The sequence below is a fragment of the Cetorhinus maximus genome, chromosome 19 (assembly GCF_964194155.1).
Source record: "Cetorhinus maximus chromosome 19, sCetMax3.hap1.1, whole genome shotgun sequence".
NCBI classification, from domain to species: domain Eukaryota; kingdom Metazoa; phylum Chordata; class Chondrichthyes; order Lamniformes; family Cetorhinidae; genus Cetorhinus; species Cetorhinus maximus.
This window is the reverse complement of record NC_135897.1, coordinates 66,508,439-66,534,920: the sequence shown is the minus strand read 5'-3', so window position 1 is coordinate 66,534,920 and position 26,482 is coordinate 66,508,439. Positions and strand designations below refer to the sequence as shown.

The 26,482-nt window shown below is 47.8% G+C and overlaps 1 long non-coding RNA gene across 1 annotated transcript; it reads left to right on the top strand.

Annotated features, from left to right (window-relative positions):
* The first annotated feature begins 289 nt into the window (after positions 1–289).
* Positions 290–21,741, top strand: LOC144694213 (uncharacterized). Its single transcript, XR_013579682.1, has 3 exons — positions 290–498; positions 11,696–11,859; positions 18,881–21,741. It is a non-coding gene; the product is annotated as an uncharacterized LOC144694213 (long non-coding RNA).
* Positions 21,742–26,482: the final 4,741 nt, after the last annotated feature.

The window sequence follows — 26,482 nt, the reverse complement described above, 5'->3', positions numbered from 1 at the left end:
GTGGGTGAGTCTGCGCGAGTGTGTGGGTGAGTCTGCGTGAGTGTGTGGGTGAGTCTGCGTGAGTGTGTGGGTGAGTCTGCGTGAGTGTGTGGGTGAGTCTGCGTGAGTGTGTGGGTGAGTCTGCGTGAGTGTGTGGGTGAGTCTGCGTGAGTGTGTGGGTGAGTCTGCGTGAGTGTGTGGGTGAGTCTGCGTGAGTGTGTGGGTGAGTCTGCGTGAGTGTGTGGGTGAGTCTGCGTGAGTGTGTGGGTGAGTCTGTGTGAGTGTGTGGGTGAGTCTGCGTGAATGTGTGGGTGAGTCTGCGTGAATGTGTGGGTGAGAGCAAGAACCCTGACCTGAGAGTGAGTCAGACACGCATGCACCTTTCTCCTCCTCCTCCTCCCTCCCCAAAAGCAGGCCAGGAGAGGAGGAAAAGGCAGGCTGAAAGGCTTCCAACCCCCACATTCATATGAATTCCATCAAGGCCAGCCCAGAGTGTGTGCCACCAGGGATGAACGCAAGGTCAGTGTTTGTTAAACCCAACTCCTTAGTTCGACCCTGGTCCCCACCTCTTCCCTGCTGATCAGGACTTGAGGCCTAGTCTGTCTCACTAGCTCTGCTTCTTAAGCGAAAAGGCAAAGAAGTTTTAATGGTTAGCTCTGCTAGTTGGCATTTTAATGTCATTTTTATTAATTAAGCTTTTTTTAAACCTATCAATTTATTTCTTTGATATTGATTTTCTTTTTGAAATTCATGTTTAACGTTATGCCAAACCTGACCTTTCTGAAATTTGTGTATCTTCCCCTTGAGCGAGAAAGAAATTGAACCGTAGACCCTCACCCAAAAAGGTTGAACAAGCCTGTTCTAGAGCTCAAGAGAGACATGCAAGGACAAACACAGTAATTATTTAAACAATCACAGTAAGTTTGTTGTATCAAGCAACTGCAATGTAAATAGCAGATAATAAGTGTCTTCTATGTTAATATGTCATGAGTTCTCAAAAAGAATTGCAGGCATTTGACTACATTATTGCATGATGACTACACCAACAGGCCATTAAATTTGACCTAGAACTGAAATAGAAGAAAAACAAAGTCCAGTCATGCACAGTGACTAAATTGGGGTGGAATGTACAGGAACACAAATCCGGCCCTACAGGATTATTTATAGCCTCTTTCCATTCTGCTTACCTTTTCAGTTTATAAGGAAATTGCTGTTTCCTTTAAACACACAATCTAATCACTGGCCCCACAAAAGCTTCTAGGTTTGTGGAGCATCATGAGCAACATGGAAGATGTGCACTATCACTGATCAGATTACAACCATAACCACTGCTCCCATTTGTTTGGACAGCAGTTGCTGGTAATGATTCTGCTGTTGCCATTTACACCTCCTCTGGACGCATCTTTTGTTGATTTGCTTGTCCCATTACCATCTCCTTTTGCCTTGTGTCATCAGCTCTTCTGTCATTTAATCACTTCTGCCTTCCACCATATCACACGCTTTCCCTTTATCTCTTTACCCCCTTTCCCTGTCTCTGTATTTGCTTAAAATCAGTTACAACTTTAACAGCTTCTAGCCTTTCCTGTTTATAGTTCAGATTCATGGCAGTTCTCATAATACTTAACTAAATCTTAGCTAAATTTTGCATTGTGGTGACTTGAATCTCATTGGCTGTCTTGTTGCAGCTTCCAATCAGTCCTGGCATTTGTCTTGAATCATGTCAAGGTGTGACTTTGTTTAACAGTTTCTTAAATGTTTAGAATGTTGTTGGTGGTGAGGATACTATGTGCGGAATTTTCCATGCCCACTGGCATTGGGCGTAATCGGTGGCATGAAGGGACAATATGGCGCGATCGGTTTTACAATGGCGGGAAACCAGTTCACAATCGTCTGCTCAGCCCGCCAACAGCGGGCCGTGTTTCCCGTCATCAGACGCCAGGCACCTTACTGTAATACATCAGCGTATCATTATCAGACTAGCCTTCCGGAATTGTCCCCCTCCACCCCCGCTGGATTGTCCGTCCAAGTTGGCAGGAAACACACCGGTGTGTTTCACAACAGCACTTAAGTGACGTGGACTGGGCGGCCTGTACTTGTAGATGAATACACAGCAATGTTGTGCAGGGCTCACCAGGGTCACCTATTGGACTTCAAGCTTCAGGCGCATTGGGGGGGTGGTCAGGGTTAAGGGCAGCCCTGTCGTTGAGCTGACTTGTGGGGACGGCGGGGCAAGGACAGTCCTGCTGTTAAGGCGACGGATGGCAGTGGGGGGGGTTTAAGGGCAGTCCTGCTGTTGAATATAACACACAAGCATTCAGGGTGGGGTTGGGGTGGGCGTAGGAAATGGCCATGCATTTGGGAAACTTGTAGAAAGTGACCATTCCTCTGTAACTGAGACAGTTCAGGCGCAGCCACATTGATATGATTGGGGTCGAGCTCCGAGCTTATCTGCCCACTCAAGCAACGCAGAGGCATCAAAGTGCCACCAAGTGCTCCAAAGCTTCCTGCCAACCCGCACCCCACCCCTCACACCACCCCCCCACCCCCCACCCACCCCAAAAACTGCAAATTCGTAAGCATTTTAGTGGATTGCAGAACAGTTGTACGACTGCACACGTTGTACAATCTCCTCGCTAAAGCTGGCCATGTAGGGGTGGCTCCTCGGGAACAAGGGCTACCCGCAGAGGATGTGGCTGATGACACCAGTGCAGCGGCCTCAGACTGTAGCAGAGCGACGGTATAACGAGGCTCATGCTGCAACTCACAACTTGGTGGAGCAGACCACTGGGATACTGAAGATGAGGTTCCGGTGCCTGGAACGGTCTGGTGGAGCCCTGCAATACAGTCCGCAGAGAGTGTCACGCATCGTCATTATCTGCTGCGCCCTTTATAACCTGGTGCTCCAACGGGGAGAGGAGCTGGCTGAGGAGGAGATGGAGGATCTGGATGCCTCCTCCAATGAGGAGGACGCGAATGGGGATGAGGGTGAGGAGGCCCTCAGAGGTGATGATGATGGGGATGAGGCCCTCACACTGGCTAGACAAGGCAGGCGTGCTTGGGAAGCCCTCATAGCTGCTAGATTCGTAGAGGATGATGACGACATGCAGTGAGGAGACACCACAGATTCTCACATCACGTTTGTGAACGTTTGACTCCAATCTGGCGTATGGCAGCGCGAATACCCTCTGTGATAATGCTCCTGTCATGAAGATGCTATGGAGGCCCTAATAGACACTCGATTGCAAGAAGATGATGACGACATGCAGTGAGAACACTCCATAGATCTTCACATAGCCCCTGAGAATGTTTGACTCCTGTCTGGCCGATGGCAGATCGCTTGCGCTCTGTGATCAGGGAAATGCAGCCGTGAAACTTTAGAAGCATCTGATCCTTTGTTCGCCTTCAGCACCTGAGCCCTTCCGCAGCACAGCTTCAGTGGTCACGGATGCTGAAGAGATGGGGGCCAGCCCTTCCTTAAAGGTGCTGAGAGCACACAGAGAGAATGAGAGAACTCTGTGGCGCCGGCCCACTGCATTCTAGCAGCAATGTCAAGCACCGTCGAGGTGCAGGCATCAGTAATGTTCCCAGGGAGTGTGAGGCCGGATCATCACTTGGTCTGAAGGCTGCCTTTATCTTGTGCAGAAAGGTTTCACAGAGTGACAGGAACTCACCAGAAGAAGGAGCCATAGGTAGGGAGACATTCTTGGAAGTTTATTGACAATGGTGAACAGTATGTACACGTGATTAACACCCGTGTCCAGCCTGTGCAATTAATTCTCCTTAGCTTCCCTAATCTTGCCGCTATATCTTGGTGCTCCCCAGAATCCACAGCTAAGCCTGCTGACTTCAACACCCTGTCTGTAATGACTTTGGTGGACATCCCCTGGAGGGCCAAGACTTGGTGGGCCCCAGTCTGCTTTTGGGGTCCTGCTTGGTGGCAGTGGCACCCTCCTCGGCCTGTGGAGCTGGAGATGCTGAGGTCACAGGAAGAGGGGAGTCGGATGGGCCGGACACTCTCAGAGTCAGATGGATGGATGGGCCCAGATTGTGCACCTGCTGATCCTTCCTCCCGTTGGTGCCCGGTGGCCCCAGACTGATTCCTTGAGGAGCAGGGGTAGCTGGAGTGAGATCGTGCTGCCTGGCACCCCTCTCACGTACACACTGTTGGAGGCCAAACATGGCATCAGCGAAGGAGTTGAGCCCATGTAGCAGTGCAGGAGCAAAGTCCTGGACCAAGGTCTCCATGGCAGCAGCCATCCTACCAGTATTGATCTTGATGCGTTGGCATGCTGGCGCTATCACCTCAGACTGAAGGCAGATGGACCCCTCCATCATGTTGCAATCTGAGGAGTGCAGCGGACATCCCTTCCTGATGTTCCCAAGCTTGCCTTTGCAGCTTCAGCAACTGTGACATGACTGAGTCCAGAGGCTCATCATCTGACTTGGACTCAGTGAAGTTCTGGCCTCCAGCAGTCCTCCGAGTGCCTGTGACCTGGGAAGTCCCTGCCACCACCTATTTTGGATCACACAGTGCGATGTGCTCATCAGATTGTAATCCCGGGGCTACTCTAAAGCTAGACCCCACCGAGGTGTGTGTCTCTGCGCTGGTGGAGGGTGCTGTGTTGGGACTTCAAGGAGGGTGCCTTCAGATTCCTCTTCAGAGGTTTCTTCAGGGCTTGATTGGAGGCCCTGGTTCGTGGACTCTGTCAGCTGTTTGCCAGATGTGCCTGTGGAAGCAAGGGGAGATAATTAGTGCACAGCAGTGGCCTGTGAAAGGCAAAAATCACTCATGGTTGTCTGATGGATGTTGCACTGCTGGATCCTCAATTGGTAAAACACCGTTGACCTCACCATCAGCACAGGACTGGTCCTGATCCTCGCCGGTCAGTTGGATGGCTCTGTTTTCAAAGTCCGGTCTGTGACCTCTCTCTCTTGTTGTGTGCCAGTTTGTCCTGCATGGATAGAGATGGAGAAGGTATAAGCAGGATGCCTGCCAGGCCAGATGATAAGTATGTCTGGCCTGTGTGGGTAGTGAGTGGTCCCATGGACGGGATGAGGGCAATGACAGTGAGTGTGAGAGAGTGAATGGTGATGTCCCTTGAACCGGCAGTGAGTGAGGGCCCTGTGGATATGTGGCGGGTTTGTGAGTGTGTGAGTTGAGAGATGAGATGAGTGACTTACTCTGGCAGAACGGAGGAAATCATTCATCCTTTTGTGGCACTGGGGTGAGCTGTCCTCATTTGCAGGGCATTGGCGCTGACCACCGCTGCCACCCCCTCCTGAGCCGGGTTAGTGTTGTTGCTGCTCACGCTGCGGCCAGAGAGTGGGTAGAGGACATCCCGGTGGGCCTCCACGGCATCCAAAAGGCGCTTGAGGGACACGTTGCTGAACCTGGGGGCTGCAGTCTTCTTCAGTTTCAGGGCCATGCCTTCCATGCAGCAGGGGTGAGTTGGAAGCTCTGAGATGTGAGCTTGCGGCTGGACTTTAAACATGGCGCCCGGCGTGAAGCAGCGGCGAGGTGTTGGCTGTCAAGCGAATGCGAGCCCGCCCGCCATGGAAATGGCGTGTTTCCCGGGAATGCATAAATAATGTGGTGGGTTTGGGATGATATGGCATGAAAACCCGCCATTGCGGCTGGCAGGTAAAGCGTTGTTTTACCTGCCCACTTAGTGCCAACCTGGGGCGATTCCGTCCTGTGGATGAAAATTTCAGTTTCAGTGAGACGGCGGGAGGTAAAACAGGAAACTCGTCCCATCTCACTCAGTTTATGTCCCTGCACAGCCGTTGACAACCTTTTTTACCTGAAGAGCCTTTAAAAAACATTGCTAAAAATAAAAAGATTATTGGGAGCTATATATGCTACATTAGAAACAATAATGGTCGCAACCATGAAGCCTGCTCTTCGAATCAAAGGGCAGAATCATCCCAGGTTTGCACTAAGTGCAGTAGCGGACGTGAAAAAAGTTGTTTTATCCGCCGGCCACAATGGTGGGTTTTCTCGTCGTATCGTCCCCTTCCCAGCGCTTCCCAGATCGGTAATAATGCATTCACGGGAAACGCTGCAGATCGCTGGCGGGCAGGCTGGGATTTGCCCACCACACAGTGATCTCAGCGCTTCCTCGCTCCAGACGCCATATTTAAAGAGCACCAGCGCACAGCCTACTTCATGTCTACCGACCAGGACTGGTCCAGGCGACAGGCGGCCCCGAAAGCAAAGAAGACAACAATCCCTAAATTTAGTGACGCCTCTCTGGGGTGCCTACTGGATGCAGTGGAAGGCCATCACAATGCCCTCTACCCCCGCTCTGGCCGCAGGAGATCCACCAGAGTCACCAACCTGCCCTGGGAGGTGGCAGCAGCGGTGGTCAGTGCCATCGGTAACAGAGGAGATCAGCCATGCCGTGCAGGAGGAGGATGAATGACCTCATCCGTTCTGCCAGGGTAAGTCAGCCACCTCATCACCTCTCAACTCATAGGGCAGAATGTTTCCATCGGCAAGCTGGGGGCGGGGCCCCTGATGTCATCCCGCCCCATGTAAATATTCAGGAAGGTGGGGGGACAGCGCGATCAGCTGTGCGCCCGCCGACCTGTCAATGGCCAACTGATGCCATTGACAGGATAGCTAAATCAATTAAAGGCCCTGCTCGTCCAATCTTAAGGTTGGTGGGCAGGCCAGGAACCCCAGCGGGCTTTTGAAAAAACATGAAACCTCATCCACAGGTGGGATGAGGTTTCATGTCGGTTTTAAAAAACTTTAATAAAGTTTCTGTGATATTTATTAACATGTCCCATCTCGTGTGACATTGTCACATGAGGAGGACATGTTAATACTTTTTTTATTTTTCTATTTTTAAACTTTCAAACACTGTCAGCGCTCTCCCTGAGGCAGCACTTAGTCCATGGCTCCACTCACCACACAAACATTCCAGGCAGTGCCACGTGTCCTGCTCTCACTCTCTCCATCTGTTTTCATGCAGGAGAAGCTGGCTCACAACAGCAGGGAGAGGTCCCAGATCTGGGGTGGAGTGGCCCACATAAGGCCCATCACTCACTTTGAGGAGCGTGTCATAGTGCTGACTGGAGAGGACGTGGAATGTGCCTGCGGTGACAGTGAGGTTGGTGGAAAACACCCACATAAGGATCCTGCACCACATCATCCCTCTCTCAACGCAACTGTGAGTGCTCTCTCTCTCCTGCTTTTGACTCTGCTGACATACACTAATTAGCTGTACTTTGGTTCACAGGGAGCTCTGTCAAGCGACCGACACCCTCAGCCAGCCAGTCCCTCAATTCTATCCACATCCTCACCTCCAGCCAAGGGGACACCTCCTCCATTGAAGAGCTGGAAATCAACAGCCTGGAAGACCGGTCACAGCGCTTACCCACCCTCCACCAGCGCAGAGACACACACTGCAGTGGAACCTAGATCTAGAGCAGTCTTGGGTTCACAATCAGGTGGTCACATCATGTCCGCAGCAGGAGGAGGCAGGTTCGGCCAAGTTCTTTGGCACTCGGAGGACTGCTGGGGAAGAGGCATCTGTGAGGTCCAAGTCAGATAACGAACTTCTGGATTTGGCCTTCCATCTCATGGTGGAGAGTCAACAGAAGGCGGGGGAACATTATGCAGAGCTGTTGGAAGCCCTCAAACAGAGTGGCATGCAAGTTAGAGGAGTGTGTCCGCCTGCTCTCTGATGAAGTGGTGCCCACATGTGCGCACATAGAGGTCTCCATGGGAAGGATGGCAAATGCCATGGAGAACCTGCCCAGTAGAGATGCACACAGACCTGCACTCCATTGCTGTAGCCATGGGTGAGTTCCTGCAGTGGCAACACGAGATGGAAATAGGGCACCCTGACGTCCCTCCAGGTGCTCTTTCCCCTCAAGGAGTCAGGCCGGGGCCCTCGGGCACCCGAAAAGAGGAGGAGTGGCAGCTGGACAACCCTGGGTCATCCGCTCAAGAATCTCAGAGGTTGTCCACTCCCTCCAAGTCTCCTTTGCCTGTGATCCCCTCAAACCCATTCTCTGTGACTGCAGAGGGAGTAGCTGGCCCACAGGAGGACAGCCAAAGCAAGTCGGGGCCTCCAGGCCCTCAGCTTTCCAGAGGACACATGCCTAAGTCATCAGAGACAACAGGGCCAACTATTACACAGGCTGTCTCCACCACTGCTGTGGATGTCAGGGCAGCAACCAGAAAAGTTAAGAGTTTCTGATCACATGTGGTTGCACGGGTGAACACATTTTGTCACTTTATAATCTGAAAATATATTCACTTTCACTGAATAATGTGTAATGTTGTCTTTCAGCTTCATTGACAGACTTCGCGAGTCCTCCCCCTGCACCCCCCCTGCACTAGCACTTCAGCTGCACGCAGCTGGACCACAAGTGTTTCTGGAGGGGGAAGTGTGTGTGTGGCAGGACCTTTCGGAACCTCATGCAAGCTCTCTCCCACACACATGGAGCCTTCATCCATCACACTCATCTCACTGTCCTGAGCATTTTCAGTGCTGCCGGCTGGAATTCTCTTTCAGTTGTCCATCTGAGCTGACCTCCATCTCCACCCACCCACTGACCACACTCCCAACCAGCACCTGTGCACGCCCAACACGAGGCTTTGCTCACTTTCGATTTCGACAACCATGGTCGTAGTGAAGTTTTGGGTCAGCGCCCCATGTCCTTTCCCCCATCACTTTTAACACCCCTGGCATCACCTTCCACCTCCCCACCATCACCTATGAACCTGAACCCTTGTCTTTCCAGGATGTCCAGGTGAATGTGCATATTCCCTACCTTCCTAAGAATCCCACCCCCATTCACATTTACCTCCTCCTTCCCACCCCCAGGGGCCATGTCTGCCTCTGAGTCTCCACCACACATCTTCATCATCCCTTCTACGGCAACTGACACTCTCATCCCCCCACCGTACCAGCTCCCTCTGCCCCCTCTCACACTCACCATTAACTCCTGCCACGCCCACCCTCAGTTTGCTCCCCAGGAGGCAGTTGCATGTTCCCTTGCATGTCCATGTGGACATCCCCCCTTACTCCCTCTCCCACCCTTATTCTCTCCTCCACACTTACTTCCTCCTCCCCCCAGACACCTTCCCCACTCTGAACTCCCTCCTCCCCCCAGACACCTTCCCCACTCTGAACTCCCTCCTCCCCCCAGACACTTTCCCCCTTCCGAACTCCCTCCTCCCCCTAGACACCTTCTAAACTCCCTACTTCCCCCGGACATCTTCCCTCCTCCAAACTTCCTCCCTTACACCTTTCTCCCCCCTTACACCTACCTCCCCACTTGCTGCAGTCTTCCCTGTTACACCCTCTTTCCCCATACTTCCTCCACCCCCTTCCCAACCTCACAACCCGGTACCTTTATTCCACCCCCACCCAATCTCACGCACCTGACACTATTGTCCCCCCCCCGACCCCAATCACACCCACCTCGACACCTTCGTCCTCCCCCTCCCAACCTCAGCCCACTCGGTATACCTTCCTCTCCCACTCACAGCTGGACCTTCCTCTCCCCTCTTCTCCGTAGCAACCCATGGCCGCAATGTTCTAAAGCAGGCCTAAGCATCGATGGAGACCTCCCACCTTCCGTGAGCTGCTTGGTGGCGGAACCATGTCCATGAGAATCCACCCAGCATGCAATGCACATATCCCTCCAGTGTCCGGTAGCTGTAGGGCCCCAGCATCTCCTTCTCCTTGGATGTCCGTGATCTGAGCAAGGCCCTAAAGGTGAGTCCCGTCTTCTGCATGACTAACTTGTCCAGTTGTGTTCTGGGCCGGTGTGTTTTTCCGCTGGCGTAACTGTAAATCAGGCACGGTGGGGACAATTCTGGTTGGGTCTTACTTTGCATTCCATTACCGGGATGCAAATCGGGTTCACGCTGGCCTCCAGTGGGATTTGTGCTCCGACGTGGTGGATACCATCGCATGGTCCTGCTGTGATTTCACGCCGGCGTGAAACCAATTTCTGCCCCTCATGCCAAACTGTGCCCCCACCCCCCCCCTCCCCCCCCACCTGCCATGACGCCTGCCGCCAACAGGACCAGACAATTCAGCCCCAAAGGCATTTATCTATAACCATGGTGTAGCCATACCACTCGAAAAGGTTTATTTAGAGCATGATGATGATTTTTATTAAAATATTTATTTGATATTGTGAAGTGCAGCATAATGATTAGCCTTAGATCTCCACAATAAAAACAAGGCCTTTACTTTTCTTGCCTTAATTTTTTTTTAGATCTTTCATACAAATGCAATTGAACTGGAAAAGGTTGGAAGCCGCAAATGAGGTGCTAGAGAACTGCCTGCTGCTCTGAAGCTGTAGGCTGCAGATCCCTGTCCCTGCAGAAGCTGAAATTTATGGCCTTTGTGTGTTACTCACCATTGGTAAATTTGGGCATGGTTAAAAGACACATCCATCAACTGCTTTATAGCCCTGTGGACTGAATAATGGTTCAATTCTGCTTTGTCTCTCTTGTGTTTTTGGAAACTACCAGTGGCAGGGATTTCATTGCAATCTGATTGTCGTCGGGAGGATGGTGCTGACTGACAGGGACATGGATAAACATCCAACGTCCTGTACAGCCTTGGCCTGGCAATGTACTCCTTCTCCATTAGGGAAAGGTACACAGTGCTCCAATGGCAGTTTGGGTGGAAAATCATGTAGTCTTCAATTCTGGTCTATTTTTTATCCTCTGTGGGGATAGCGAACAGCACATATTGCAATGGTCGTATTCACCAAGGTGCTTACAGTTCCTGGAAATAGGCTTAGAAATTGATGAGGGTACTAAGGCCCCAGTTTTGTGGGTAAGGAACGTACATACACTTCTGGCTAGGGTTGCCAACCTGCCAGGATTGCCCTGGAGTATCTAGCAATTAAAGAGTAATCTCCAGGAAATTGTCGCGAGTAACCCAGGGGAAAAGTCACAGGGACAATAAAAAAATGTGTTTCTTTTAATATGTTTTCATTGAATGCTTTTGTGTATTAGTTATAAAAATATTAGAAATGGGAAAAAAAAGGGCGTTTAAGAAAGGATCTGTTCACTTTCTGATTGGCGAGGCAAGGCAGTGCACCGTGGGTATGGACTGGCTGGGCAACCAATGGCAGGGGTGTGGGGCATGGCAGCTGGAGGCAGGAGACCATGCGATGACACATCTGGAATATGTCCAGTTGAAATGGCAACCCTATTTCTGGCCAGAAGTTTGACAACAGCAATATTGGGTAGGGACAAAATACATGCGTCCTTATCCACATCTAAACCAGACATTAGGTCCTTTGCATTTGCATATAAACAAACCTCAATTCCATGCTCCCAGCCCCCAATTCCCTGTCTCTCACCCCATAAACCCCAGACCCACTTAACCTGAATGTTAGTAACTGACCGATATTTAGCGACTGCTTGCCAGTGGGTGGTTGTACCTCACCGGCTCCATTATAGTAAGGCCCCTATATCTAGGGAGTCTCACACGCCTCCATACATCCATAAATGGGTGTGCCCAAATTTCTGGGCCACTCTCTACAACACAGGTGAGGTGGCATTGAAGAATTTATTGCATAGTAACCATCAACAAGACCTTAATTAGCATTATTGAGCAATGGGCAATAAAGTAAAATGAGAACATTAGTGCTGAAAGAACTCTATTTTCATAAGTTGTAAAACTTGAAATACCAGCTCGTGGTCCATCACTATTTTCCTTTTTCTCAATAGTTTTTAATGCCAACTGCCATGGATGCTAGAGATGGAAAACATCACACTTTGGAATTTTTGAATCGTTCTTTGAATCCCTCAAATCGGGTTTCCGCTTTTGCCACAGTACCAGAACAGCTCTTTTATCAGAGTCACAAGTGTCATCCTATGCAACTGTGACAAAGGTAAGCTTTCCCTTTTTGTCCTTTGGTGACACCAATCTCGCCATGAGATTGGTGCCATCGATAGAATCACAGCAAATGAATGAAGAAAAACTTGGTAGGAGCTCATAATTACAACTCTAAGGATGGAGAAGGCAAACTGGAGAGAAATGATGATGTGCGTACCCAGTGATCAGTCCCTGTCCTGACCCTGCCTGTTTGAGGTACTTCCTCAGAGATCAGGCAGCATCAGACCTTCACGCTAAGGAGCAGAAGCACCAAGTCAGTTCCTTTCTTTATGCTGCGGGTAGCAGACCAACATTCTCCTGAGGAAAAGGGTGGGGGAGTCCACTGCAGATGTTGTGACCATTCTCAAAGCTTTCAACATGTATCTTAGCCTGAAGTGAAAACTGGTGATAGAATGCACACATTTTAACCAAAGGTCAAAAAGACCAGGGGAATCTGTTGAATTATCTCCCACTGACCTATATCGCCCAGCTAGCTCTTGAGGATACAGGGTGCTGAAAGACAAACTCATCCATGTCCATAAAGTCGTTTACATGATTAAAAGCTCTATGATTTTCTACAGATCACCTTACTTCAGATCAAGCAGTTCAATACGCGAGGCAGGCCAACCTCAGAGAGATAAACTGGGCTATTATTTGTGACGACTCCGAGGCTCTAGATGACTCCATTTACTGGATAGGTCCATGGGCAGCAGCCCCAACCATACAGAAGCCCACCAAAAGGGGCGAAAGGGCAGGAAACCCCACAGCAGCCATTTTAAGATGCTTACATTGTGTTGCAAAGAAACAACATGGACACCAAGGCTGCTCAGCAGGGTGCAGAATGCTTCCAGTGTGGGAAGACTGGACATTTGAAATGTTTCTGTAAGTTCAATAACTTTAATCAAGCAAGAAGGCAAGAGAATGTTTATGAGACACACTCCATCCAAGAAATTGGAAATCAAGACAAAGACAAAATTAAAGAGTTCTTAAGGGAAGTAAATGGTCTTAATCAAGATTATTAATCAGTTACAGTGCAAGTTAATGGCTTCTATACCAACGTTAAAATTGATACTAGAGCTGGTGTTAACATACTAGCTGATGATCAGATTGACTGGCTTCAGTCAATGCCCCTTCATCCATCAGACATCAAATTGCAAGGTCCAGGTAGCACAGACCTTTCAATTAAAGGCTGGCTCGTTGCTCCTCCTCGTTGCAAGGGGTGGCAGATCGTTGACTCTCTCTATGTTGTTCACGATCAAGACACATCCTTTTTGAGTGGAGATTTTGGCATACTACTAGAAATTCCAGAAAAACCAGATGATCGCCAATGTTTGAACAACTCGATGCCTTTCACGGACCAATCTTCGAAGATTTATGTACAACCAGTGGGACTTCTGCCTACAGCAGCTGAGGAAGTTTATTCAATCAGCAATGATTTCCTTTCCATCACAGAGACACCATCCACTAGACCCTGGTCCGATATTGAGGTTATGGATCTCTCAGTTCTTTATGAAGCTAGGCCAGAGATGGCAATGCAGAAGACAGTCATTGGCCATCTGCATGAAGACCTTTTGGACCTGAGTTGGCTCTTTCCTGAAGAAGATAATGAGGAAGAGGCTGTTGCAGCACTGAGTGATCTGCTGGATGATGAGGTCCTAGAGGTTGGTCTGCCATTCTAATCGACCGACAAACCATATGAAGTCTCTAATGTCTTTTTTGAGGAGCCAACTCTGTCTCTTGCAGCAGGGCAGCATTTATTCCACTGAACATACCTATGCACAGCCTAGTATATCACTGGTTAACCGTGAAGAATCTTCCAGGGAGAATGACTTGCTTGATTCCATGCTTGAGTCCATGGAGGATCAGACTGCCAAAGAGTTGGTAGCACCTATTTCCAGGGGTGAAAGTTAATTAATGCCCATAGTTCAGCCCCAGCTGAAAATCTTCTTCCCACTAGAGCTGCTCTTCAGCACAGAAGCTGAGGCAGAATCTTCAGAGCTCCTAACGCATCAGAATCCTGTACACGAAGCTTGACTACTAGAAATTTGTCTACAGGAAATTCATCTTCATGTTGTCTTAGAGATTCACCCCATTGTAGAAAATGATGCTGTCTTATCTTCATATCCTCAGAAATTCTTCCCATTGCTCACAGGGGAGCAGCTTCACACAGAGAAAACTGTGGCACTATTACCATTGCCAACAGAAGGAGAATCCTCATTGGGAAATCACCTCTTCTTCATTTCCTGAAATGCCTACAGGAATTTTGTCGTTTTACTTCTTGTCATCCAGACTCAATGGAATCTCAGGTATTCAATACATTTTTTGTCTTCAATGCAGCAGTGAGTGACACGGCTGTGAGAGTCATCTTTGGAATTGAAGATCCTTTGTATTCTCAGGTCTTTCTCCAGTGTGCTTTCAGGAAACAGAACATTCCTCAGAGAGTCCTAATTTCTTCTCTTCTAGTTCAAGAGAGTCCAAAGGTTGATGTCCTTTACTCTTCTCTCTTGCATCAATCTTTCTTTGAGAAAGGGCCATGGTCCTTACAGTTCAGCAGTCCTGAAGTCTACTCCCTGATTACCAGCAGTACTGCAAAGTTGCTGTCCCATTTTGCTCATGATGATGTCATCCAAGGAAAAGAAGGATGTCCGCATGTCTCCAAGACGTCATCCCTACGGGCCAAGAATACTGAGGAAGACTGAATCCCTCGTAACAGTGACTTGGGGAGAAGGAAGAGTAGATGTAGGAGTTGGGTAGAATCTGTAGGAGAAATGTGATGTAAATAGTTAAAACTTAGTTTCATATTGTTGTTAAGCAGTTGATAGAATACTAGGGGAAGGTGTAGTGTAATAGATTAATAGAATAGATATGCTAGTATGTGATGTAGATGATGATGTATCACTGACATCAGTAATCATGCGCTAGACTCTCTCTCTTGAGAGAGAGAGAGGGAGAGAGAGAGGATGGAACACACTGTACTCAGGACATTCACAACTGCTCAATAACCTGTCTCATATATGGCCTTAATAAACCAGCTTAAAGTAAGTACCTGAGTAAGACCACAGTCTGTAAAGGGAGGATAGGTCATGCAAACCAGCAGCCAGGGACCACATCAAGAGTATCACAGAACATGGTGGCAGTAGAAAGCTTACACAACATCCCCCAAACACATAAACTTGGCCCTCTTCTATTTCTCATCAAATACTGCCCCTTGTTAACATCATCCAAAAGCACAGTGTTTGTTTTCATATGTATGCTGACAACACCCAGCTCTACCTCACGACTGCCTCTCTCAGCTCCTCCACTCTTGCTAAATTATCAGACTGCTTATCTTATATCCAATACTGGATGAGCAAAGATTTTCTCCAATTAACTATTGGGAAGACTGAAGCTATCATTTTTGGTCCCTACTCCAAATTCCATCCCGAGCTACTGACCCCATCCCTCTCCCTGGCAACAGTTTATTAAGCCTGTCTGTCCAGAACCTTGATGTCACACTTGACCCTGAGATGAACTTCCAACCTCATATTCACACCATCACAATAACTGCCTACTTCCACTTCCATAAGATTACTCGACTTTTCTCCTATCTTAGCTCATTCACTGCTGAAACCCTCATTCATACCTTTGTTACCTCTAGACTTGATCATTCCAATACACTCATCACTGGTCTCCCACATTCTACCTTTTGTGAGCTTGAGGTTAGAGAAAATTCTGCTGCCTGTGTTCTTAACTCGCATCAAGTCCCATTCATCTATCACCCCTGTCCCCAAAGTTGGCTCCTGGCCAAGCAACATATTGATTTTAAAAATCTCATTTTTGATTTCAAATCTCTACATGACCTCACCACCCCTATCTTTGTAATCTCCTCAAGCCCAACAACCCTCTGAGATGCCTGCACTCCTCTAAATCTGGCCTCTTGTGCATCCCTGATTTTAATCGCTACACCATTGGTAGCTGCATCTTCAGTTGTCTTGGCCCTGAGCTCTGTAATACCCCCCCTAAACTTACTTTCCCTCTACTTTGATTTCCTCCTTAAAGGTATTCTTTAAAACCAACCTCTTTGACGAGGCCTTTGATAATTTGACCTAATATCTCCTTATGTGACTTCATGCCATATTTTGTTTTAAAATGCTCCCCTGAAGTACCTTGGGATGTTTTATTAGATTAAAGGTGCTATGTAAATATAAGGTGTTGTTATTCTTGTGTTTGACAACTGAAAACAACCTGAACAAAGTACAATCAGAAAGATGATTACACTGGCACTATATTGCTTTCTCAAAATAAGTGCTCCCATCCTTGAAAGAATGAGAACATTGTCACAGACAGAATGTATATGTTCCTTCACTGCCCATGATCAGCATGTTTTGTAACAAAAGGGATGTGTGGTTTCTTACCCTTGGAGTGTGTATCCCAATTACATAACTCCAGCAGTAAGCTTTTGTGAGTTTTAAAATAAAGTTATTTACTCTCGCATACTTACCTCGAATTAAACGTGATGTCTCACAAACTCTCTCACATTCAAAGACTAGATACAGGTGAAGGCATTATACCATTACAGTTTATAATCATCTCAGTCTCTGGTTTATGGTCTCCAGCTCCCACTTGTTTCTTGGATGGTTTCGATGCTTTAAAGTTGAAGCGAGGGTCTTGTAAGTGAAGGTTTCGAATCAGGCTGTGAGGTTTCATGTTGCAGAATTTCTAGGAGGTTGGTTCTCAGGTGAACTTGAAGTTGGAACAGGATGAGGGAGTCCCTCTCTCTGTTGGGATCTCGTGCTTTCAAAGTATTGCTGTGAAATATCCTAGTTGCATGGTGACCTGCGACAAATCTGTGGTCTGGCTTTCTGCCACTCAATTCAATGAAGTTTTGATGGAACTTACTCCAAAACAGCTTCTAGCTGATTTTAAAAGCAGATAACAACATGGCTCCCTCATCATATAGCTTTTACAAGTTCAAAGGCATTTTTCAAAAAAAGGGATGGTGTTAATGTTGATTCCAAAATCCTGTGTTGTTGTTTAATACTGTTGAGATTCACCCAGTCTAGTTTTGATAGGGGAAACCATTGTAACACAATGGAAGGTTGATATGGTCCATTCATTCCATCTGTTACACATTGAGCTTCGATGATCAGCTTGGGGGTCCGTCAGGGCCACTTAGCTCCTGACATCATTACAGCTTTGGTTCAAACATGGACAAAAAAGCTGAACTCAAGAGGTGAGGTGAGAGTGACTGCCCTTGACATTAAGTTAGCATTTGACTGAGTGTGGCTACAGGGAGCCCAAGTAAAACTGAAGTCAATGGGAATCAGGGGGAAAACTCGACACTGGTTGGGGTCATACTTTGTACAAAGGAAGATGGTTGTGGTTGTTGGAGGTCATTCATCTCGGTCCCAGGGCATCATTGCAGGAGTTCCTCAGGGTAGTGTCCTTGGTGCAACCATCTTTACCTGCTTCATCAGTGACCTTCCCTCCATCATTAGGTCAGAAGTGGTATATTCACTGATAATTGCACAATGTTCAGCACCATTCATGATTTCTCCGATGCTAAAACAGTCCATGTCCATATGCAGCAAGACCTGGATAATATTCAGACTTGGGCTGATAAGTGGCAAGTAACATTTGCACCACACAGCTGCTAGGCAACGACCATCTCCAACAAGCGAGAATCTAACCAGCTCCCCTTGATATTCAATAGCGCTACTATCACTGAATCCTGACCATCAACATCCTGGGGGTTACCATTGACCAGAAACGTAACTGGACTGGCCATATAAATACTGTGTCTACAAGAACAGGTTGGAGGCTGGAAATCCTGTAGCGAGTAACTCATCTTCTGACTCCCCAAAGCCTGTCCACCATCTACATGGCACAAGTCAGGATTGTGATGGAATACTCTTCATTGCCCGGATGAGTGGAACTCCAACAACACTCAAGTAGCTTGACACCATCCAGGACAAAGCAATCTGCTTGATTGGCATCCTATCCATCACCTTAAACATTCATTCCCTCCACCACTGATGCACAGTGGCAGCAGCGTGTACCATCTACAAGATTAACTATAGCAACTCACCTTTGACAACACCTTCCAAACCCACAACCTCTACCTCCAAGAAGGACAAGGCAGTGAATGCATGGGAACACCATCACCTGCAAGTTCCCCTCCAAGCCACACACATCCTGACTCGAATACTATCGCTGTTCCTTCACTGTCACTTGATCAAAATCCTGGAATTAACTCCCTTCCTAACAGCTGTGTGGGTGTACCTACATCATATGAACTGTAGCAGTTCAAGAAGTTCACCATCACTTTCTCAAATGGAAAATAAATGCTGGCCTAATCAGCTTCACCCACATCTGATGAATGAATAAATAAAAAGAAAAGACAGACTGGAAATTCTGTAGTATTTTGTGTTGATCTGTCCTTAAACAAAGAGATGTGTGAATTCCCTGGATGGCTGCAAATGTCCATTTTTAATTAGCTATTTGCTTGAGCTGTGGTCCTATCTGCAGCTCAAATGGCAAAGCTCACATGATTTGCAGCAGCCATTTTAATAGCCTGTTTGTGTCCAGTTTTTAAAAGTATTGACTAAAGTTCATAATATGCTGGGGCATGACAAATATAAGCCTGTGCATGTAAATACTTATATTGAAATGTCTAAGGCTTTGACTAGGCTGCTTGCCATACAGTTTGAGATAGCAACAGAGAGCAGACCTGAATGAATTGTGGAAGGACCATGGCTTTTGATTTAAACACTCTTTAGTCTTGATGAAGGCAGCACTAATAGGACAATTACAGTAAAAGTCACATTTATTTAAACACATTTGCCAGAATTCTGGATAGCTCTGGGCTGTCTCCATCTGATAATGGGGGAAATGGTTTTATGCAAAATTATAATAACAACCTGATTCTGTGACCAGAAACCTCTCAGTAAATTACAAACTAATACAGTACAGCACCAAGGGGGAAAATATAACTAGACAATAAAGGAGGTTTGTACAAATTTGTGATATATCTTCACATTCTGTTCCTCTTTTTCCAGCTACTAAGGGCACAAATGGAAACTTTTTGCAATACGTTATGTCAAGATTTTTATGCCGGGAGTCAATAGTTCCAAAAGAGGACTCATGGCTACAACATGTTCATTCTAGCTGGTCTGTAATAACTGCTTGAGAACAAAGAAGTACTGTTCAGAATTGAAACCCATTGCCAAACATATGTCAAACATATTGTCATAACCTTAGTTTTGCCCATTGAATCTGGGAGTGCAGATACGGCTAATTATCCATAAGGTATTTCCCATTGAAAACAAAATTTTCATTGTGGGAATCTGCAGTGGTGACATTTATGTGAAAATAAAACAAAAGTAACATTTACTTTACTGAGAAAATTATCTTCCCTTCCTTCATCCTCAAAAATCCTCAGCGTGATTTCTGGAAATGGTCTCATTAATGGGTCTGTATGATTCAATTATGGACTCCACAGAGGAAAAAAAACTCAACTGCCTGAATCACTGGAAAAATAAATGTCATGTCACTGATCTGGATCTATCCAAATTCTAAAAGTACTGAATGTTTAACGCTGCTACTGAGGCTGGAGCGGCCTCTTTTGTTCAGCACTTTTGAACTCTTCTGCGGTCATCTTCTGTGCAATGCTTTGAGACAAGGTGGCAAATGGAACAATTAGGGACTCCACGCCAATGAAAAAAATGAGCTAAAAATTTTCAGAGATTTACATTTTCAAAGGCCTGCCATGTCAACATCTGACCTACAACACCACATCCTCCACCAAAGGTGTGGCAATTAGACACGTCCTGACTTCACCCCAGCCGGAACTGATATTGAACACCATGCTGAATCCACATCAGTCATCCAGTTCCCCAAGGAGTCCGAGTTGCAGTGGCAACATACACTTTAACATGTTGTAGTCCGGAGCTATGAATTGTGATGATAAAGGCTCCAATTTTCTTTCCATCACATGGCTAACCAGGAACCTCTCCCACTCTTACCACCTGCCATTGGCATATGTTGGGAAGATTTAAAACTTAATACTCAACCTGTTTGGCTGTGTTATGAACACACTCCTTTGGCCATCAAGTCCTGAAGTGGGACTTGAACCCAGAGCTTCTGGCTCAGAGACAGTGACGCTACCCACTGAACCACAAGACATCCAAACCTAATGTATGGGTGAAATTTTTAAAAATTCATTCATGAGATGTGGGCATCGCTGGCTAGGTCAGCATTTATTGCCCATTCCTAATTGCCCTTGAGAAGGTAGTGGTGAGCTGCCTTCTTGAGCTGCTGCAGTGTCCATGGTGTAGGTACACCCACAGTGCTGGTAGGGAGGGAGTTCCAGGGTTTTCCAGGACCTAGCAACAGTGAAGGAATGGCGATATATTTCCAAGTCAGGATGATGAGTGGCTTGGAGGGGAACTTCCAGGTGGTGGTGTTCCCAAGTAATTTGCACCTTTTAGCAGAGAAAAGACCAAATATAAAGTTAAAACATAAATGCATTAAAACATAACTACAAAGAAGATTGGATTTCCCAGTTTCCTGGTTATATATAAGTGAGTGAATCTCCCACATTGTTGTTTACAGTGAATCAGAGGATGTAACAACAAGAGCATATATGTTGGTATTTGGCAGCAATGCAAACTCTGTAACATTGCTGATAGATGCAGGGTTTCAAATTTGATTATTATTTAATTTGAATAGTAACATGGTTTCAGGTCTTAATTAACATTCCTGTAAATGAAAGGAAAATGTTTAAAATAGAATACATAGAAACTCTGCTGCTGATGCGTGGAACGATGGCATCACCAATCTGCTGGTTTTACGGAGGCTGGAGCTGCTGATATGAGTTGTAGAGTCAGAGTGTGGTGGGAGCTGAATTTCACTGATTCAATTAGATTTAATAATATGTCTTTCAGTGAAATCCTATGCAATATTGTGTGGGCATTTGGGTGGGCAGCCCCATAGGCCAGGGGGTACAAAGATATGTGTTCATACAACATTAATAGGCAGAGAGAATGAGGAAAAAGGTGAAGGACGGCAGCTGGATCTTCAACAATGGAATGGGTGAGGAAACAGGGTTTGTACGAGGAGGCAAAAATTAAAAATGTAATCTCACTTATATCTAGAACCTGGGTGTACCGGGCAATAAACTGTGTAAGCAGGTTGGAGGATTGTGAAATTAACTGCATGAGAATCAAAAAGGAAATGTAATTTAAAGTAGGTGAATCCAATACCAAATTGGGTACAGAAAGAGAAATAAAGTGAGGGAAAGAAAGCTTGTATTGAGAGAGAGAAAAATGGGATAGGAAGAAAAAGCAAAAGAAAAGGCAACATTTTAAATTTTGCATGTTTAAAATCTCTGCCAACAATTAAAACCTGAAAGAATGAGATTCCACACTTGCAATAATTAAGTTTCAGCACCAAAAAAGTTGACATTTATCATGCCATTGAAAGGGTACTTATACTGAAATGTACAAAACTTAACCTTCTGTGGTGAATTTAATTTGTATCTAATGCATAAATGCAACAGCTTCATGCAATTCAATGCCTTTCAAAGGGTAGCCAGACATCAAGCTTTATTTTCACAAAACTAACATTAAGAGGTTCAACCCAACCAGTAACTTTTGGATTTTTGTGTTAACTGTACATCTGCCCCTCTTCTGAAATTGCTGTAGCATTTGTGCTTAATTAACGATGAGCTCCATAAACTTCACTGCTAATCTGACACCAAGTTATGAGCCATTGTATGATAGTGAATCTGGTAAACTTAGCCGTGAAATAGCATTTATGAAGTATTAAACATCCTGGACTTTCAGTTGACTGTATTAAGGAAGATTATCATAAACTATTCCCAACACATTCCTGAATAACACAACAATGGTTGTGTGAAGCTGCACGATCTGTGCAAAATAGAAGCAGCGGGGTCTCAGAACGTTGCTGCTAAATATATTTAAGGAACACATAAATTAATAAAGCAGGAATACAAGTAAGTTTTATATATTCTGGTCATCTATGTGAAATTAGGCATCTTGGTTTGTGACAATTGCAATTACGTAAAATATTTGAGGAAGACAGGAAAAATAATTTTAGCAAAAAAATTGGAAAAGGAAATAAATAATTTCCATACTCTTTCTCATTTCCCTGTCTCCACCAACTTTTGTATATTTGTGGAGATACAGTATGATTAATGATTTCTCGGAACACATTACATCTTTCTAGCAGACAGGAATCCAATAGTTTCACTGCCAAATGGAACTTTCTTCTTTTTTTCACAATTTCCTGAGAGTGGAGAGCTGAAGTCAGTGCCCAGACAAGGTACATAATGTATCATGTTTAGAAAGGTAACATGACTGGAATGAGGAGAAATATATTACTGAGCCATCAAAGTTGCTAAGTAAGTGACCCAGAACACAACCAGAACCACACAAACCAGTAATGTTCTTTTGGTTACTTTTAAAAACATTATGGGCAGAATTTTCCCATTGGCGTGTGGTGACGTTGGGCGAGCGTCCCGATGTCACCGCGCGCCATCGCAATGTTTCGTTGGGCTACTTAAGGCCCTTGAGGCACCAATCGACGGCGATTTTTCGGCACCTGTTCGGCGCACGGGCACAACGGGCAGGCGGGTAGGACACATTTGTATAAACCTCATCCTCGGGTGCAATAAGAGGGCTCAGTGGGGTCGCGAGTGTGCTCTGTCAAATATTGATTTTTCAAAGTTACTGATATTTGCCTGTGATCTGCAATACTTCAAAACGCATACCGGCTGCTTGGTCTGGACTCACAACCTTCAGGTCAGCACTCTGCAGTGAGGAATCTTATTTGGGCCTGCAGGTTTCAGGAAGCCTTCCCTTAGCCTGGGAATGGGAGCTGAACTGTCCACTGGAGGCACCTCCTCTGAGGAGGAAGGGAGGGCTAGAAGGGGGAGGAGGCCAGGAGCGCACATTCAGCCTCCAGGGGAGCCACCTTTGGGAGGGCAGATGCAGGCACAAGGGGTACATGGCCAAGAGGCAGTCCAAGGTGGAAGGGGCCGCAGAAGATGCCACTATCCTGCTGCCAGGGTATACAGACGGCAAAGCAGCTACCTCAATATATCTGAGGTGCAGTGCCAAAGGAAGCTCCGTCTCTCAAGGGAGACAGTCAACTATATCTGTCAGATGATTGGGCCTGAGATCTCCGCGAACTGTGTGGGTAGACACCCCATGTCAGTGCCTCTAAAGGTTACAGCTGCCATCAACCTCTATGCCTTTGGCTCTTTCCAGGGGTTAGTGGGTGATCTTTGCGGTGTCTCCCAATCAACTGTCCACACTTGTGTCAAGCAGATTACAGACGCTCTGGTTAGGTGTGCATTAACCTTCATCCACTACCGTTGTTACCAGGCAAGCTAGACACAGCAAAAGGCTTCGCGGCCATTGTTGCATTCTCCCGCGTCCAGGGTGCAATAGGCTGCACACATGTGGCCATCAAGGCGCCAGCAGGTGAGCCCGGTGCCTTTGTCAACAGGAAGGGATTCCACTCCATGAACGTGCAGATAGTGTGTGATCACAGGATGCTGATTTTACAAGTCTGTGCAAGGTACCCAGGCATCTCCCACGACGCCTACATCCTCAGACACTCCCAGGTGCCGGGGGTCTTCAGTGCTCCGGCCCGGCTGGATGGATGGCTGCTGGGCGACAAGGGCTATCCCCTCAGAAGGTGGCTCATGACGCCTCTCCACCATCCAAGAACAGAAGCTGAGCAGCGGTACAATAGGACACACGCCTCCACGAGGGCTGTGGTGGAGAGAGCCATCGGTCTTCTCAAGATGCGCTTCCGATGCCTGGGCCGCTCAGGGGCGCATTCCAGTACCCCCCAGATTATGTGTCGCTGATAGTGGTTGCATGTTGCGCTCTCCACAACCTTGCGCTGGAAAGGGGGGACACAGTGGACGATGAAGACGTCGACGCAGTGGCTGCGGCTGCACATGATGAGTCCAGCAGTGAGTCTGAGGATGAGCATGCACAAGGAAATGCTGAGGGGGTAGACGCTGACCCAGGCATAGTCCAGGGAGGCAGGGACACCGGGAGGCTTTAATCCAACAAACCTTCAACTAGCACACCACAGATGGACCTCCAGGACAAGCCTGGGCTGCAGACTCCATACTCGATACCTAAGTGCAAGATCTGCGTGGATAGGAACATTAATTAAGGGCCTTGTTAATAAAGCTGAATCTCTCACAAATCACTCATAACATTATTGGTAACCATCCACCTGCAGAAGAAAATGGTGACATGTCTGAATTTAATATTACAACCAAAGGAGCTGAAGAAAACAAAATGACAAAGGTGTTAAAAATCACACCAACTCATAAAGAGCTCAATGCAGGCCAACATTAAAGCACCAGTGAAAAACCCGTGGTGTGCCTAAGGTGCCTTATGTTTACGTTTTCGTCTTGCTATGTCTTGGTGTTGCCCCCTCGCTGGGAGTGGCATCTGAGACAGCCTGCTCACTCTGTTGTCCTGTTGGCCTTGATGACCTCGGTGGCCGTCCTCTGGCTCGTGGAGCCTGTGCTGGCCCCGCCTGGGAGGGAGCGGCCAGTTCCACAGTTGGCATCTCCCCAGTTGACGCAGCCTCATCGGATGCAAAGGTCACTGGCAGAGGCGCGGAGGAGCTGCGCCCTCTTCCAGAGCACCCTGAGAGGAGCCCGCAGAGATGACAAGCAGCTGCTGCGCTGACTTGAGGTCGCTTCCCTGCTCACCATGGATGGATGGGCACCGAGCTGGGAAACTTGGTGCCCATACCATCTCCCGCACTGGCACTGACCAGCTGAGGTCAAAGCCGATGTTAGGGCTTGCTGGTCCGAGCGCACCCCCAGGAAGCCCTGATTGGTCTCCTGGCGGAGCCGCTCCACGAAAGTTGCCACTCTCTCCATGGAGGACGCATGGTGCTCGGCCGTGAGGCTCATTGCATTGGTGACCGTCCACGTAGACTCCTCCACCACGGACACCGAGCCAAGCATAGTGTCATGTATCTCTCTGCTCCCGCACATCTGGCCACATTTCCTGCGTTTGCTGCGTCGTGGACGACTCCAGACATCATCAGGCACCGGCTGAGCATGTGTCTGGTCCCCTGCAGTCCTCCAACTGCTGGCACCATGGGCACTCTCTGTCTGTGCCAGCTCCTCCAGCGACTGTGAAGTACCCTTACCGCTGTGCCCTGGGACACTAGCCGATATTCTAATTCCCACCGAGGTGCTAGTATCTGTGCTGGTGCCTGCCTGGCAGAGATGGTGTGACACTGGTGAGTCCGTGGCTTCAGGCCCCTCAGGTGTGAGAGGGAGCCTCTGCTGCTCCTCCTCCCGCCGTGCTCTGCTGATGCTGAAAGGAAGAACAAGGACATTGGATCAGTTAATGTGGAGGCAATGTCAATGTACATCCCTGTCCCCCGGATTATTGTGGTTCATCCTCCCATAAGCAATTTGGTCAAGCCACGTTGCAAAGTTCAATCACTGAACATTCGGCACTGCCATGGCTGCTGGGAGAACAATGGAGACCTCACTGCTGGGCAAACATACCTGCTCATGGCACCCCAACCTCACCAACACCGGTGGACCTGGGCGCATGGCACCTCTCCAAATCTAGGGCCTCCTGCTCGAAACGGCTGAGAATTGCTAACTGTGCCGGCCCTCCGCCAGTCCCCACCCGCTCAGCAGCGTTATGTGCATTCTTCTCCTGAAAAGGAGAGAAGAGCATTGATTAGAGCTACTTGTACCTGGATTCTCTTCGCGGATGGCCCACCCCAACCAGAGTGGGACATTGCAGGGCTCCAGTGCCTCCTCACCCCGCTGCTGCCCAACACTCGCACAAAGATGCTCGGTCTGTCCCCCCCCAGCTACCCCCCCCCAACCCTCCGCTGCCCCCACCCCCTTGGCCAAATGCTGCCTACATCATATTAGGCACCACACGGTTTAGCCTTCCGTAGCAAGGAGGTGCAAGCATGTGGAGCGTAGAGGACAGCAGATCGATCGGTGCCGCACCACCTTGAAGCTCCCCTCCCAGCATGTTATCACCCTGACTTTGGCATGTCCTGGAGTTCCAGCACTGCGCCTAGGTGCAGCTCCTCCAGGTTGCCTCCATAACAATAATGTGGGTCTCAGTGTACCACATGCTGCGGGGGCAGAACCCATCTCTTCACCACCCTCTCCTGGTGACCTTGGCATGGGCAATATTTGCTGGCCCACCCAGCGAAGGACACATGCCATCAATGATTCAATGTAGTCACTACACTCAGGCTTGGGGGCGGAGGGGGGAGCCGTGGGGGCGGGCCTTAATTGGCCCATCGGCGTAAAATGGCAGCGCAGGGCAATTAGGTCCACGCCCACTCCCGCACTGCCCACCCGACAGGCAGAAAATTCTGCCCTGTGGACTTCATTGTTACAGCATTTGGGAACCAGTTAGCCAGGTGAACCTTTTGTGATTGTAATTATGGAGTAAAGGCCACAAAATACAGAGACACAGCTAAAACTTCGATTGCACTGTTATTTGGGCATGGGGGTCAGAATTCGCAACCTGCCCACTCTGCTCCCTGAGGAGGCAGGCAGCTCGTAATTATTGTCTCCCAGTTAAGTGATTGTGGAGTGCAGCCGGAGATGA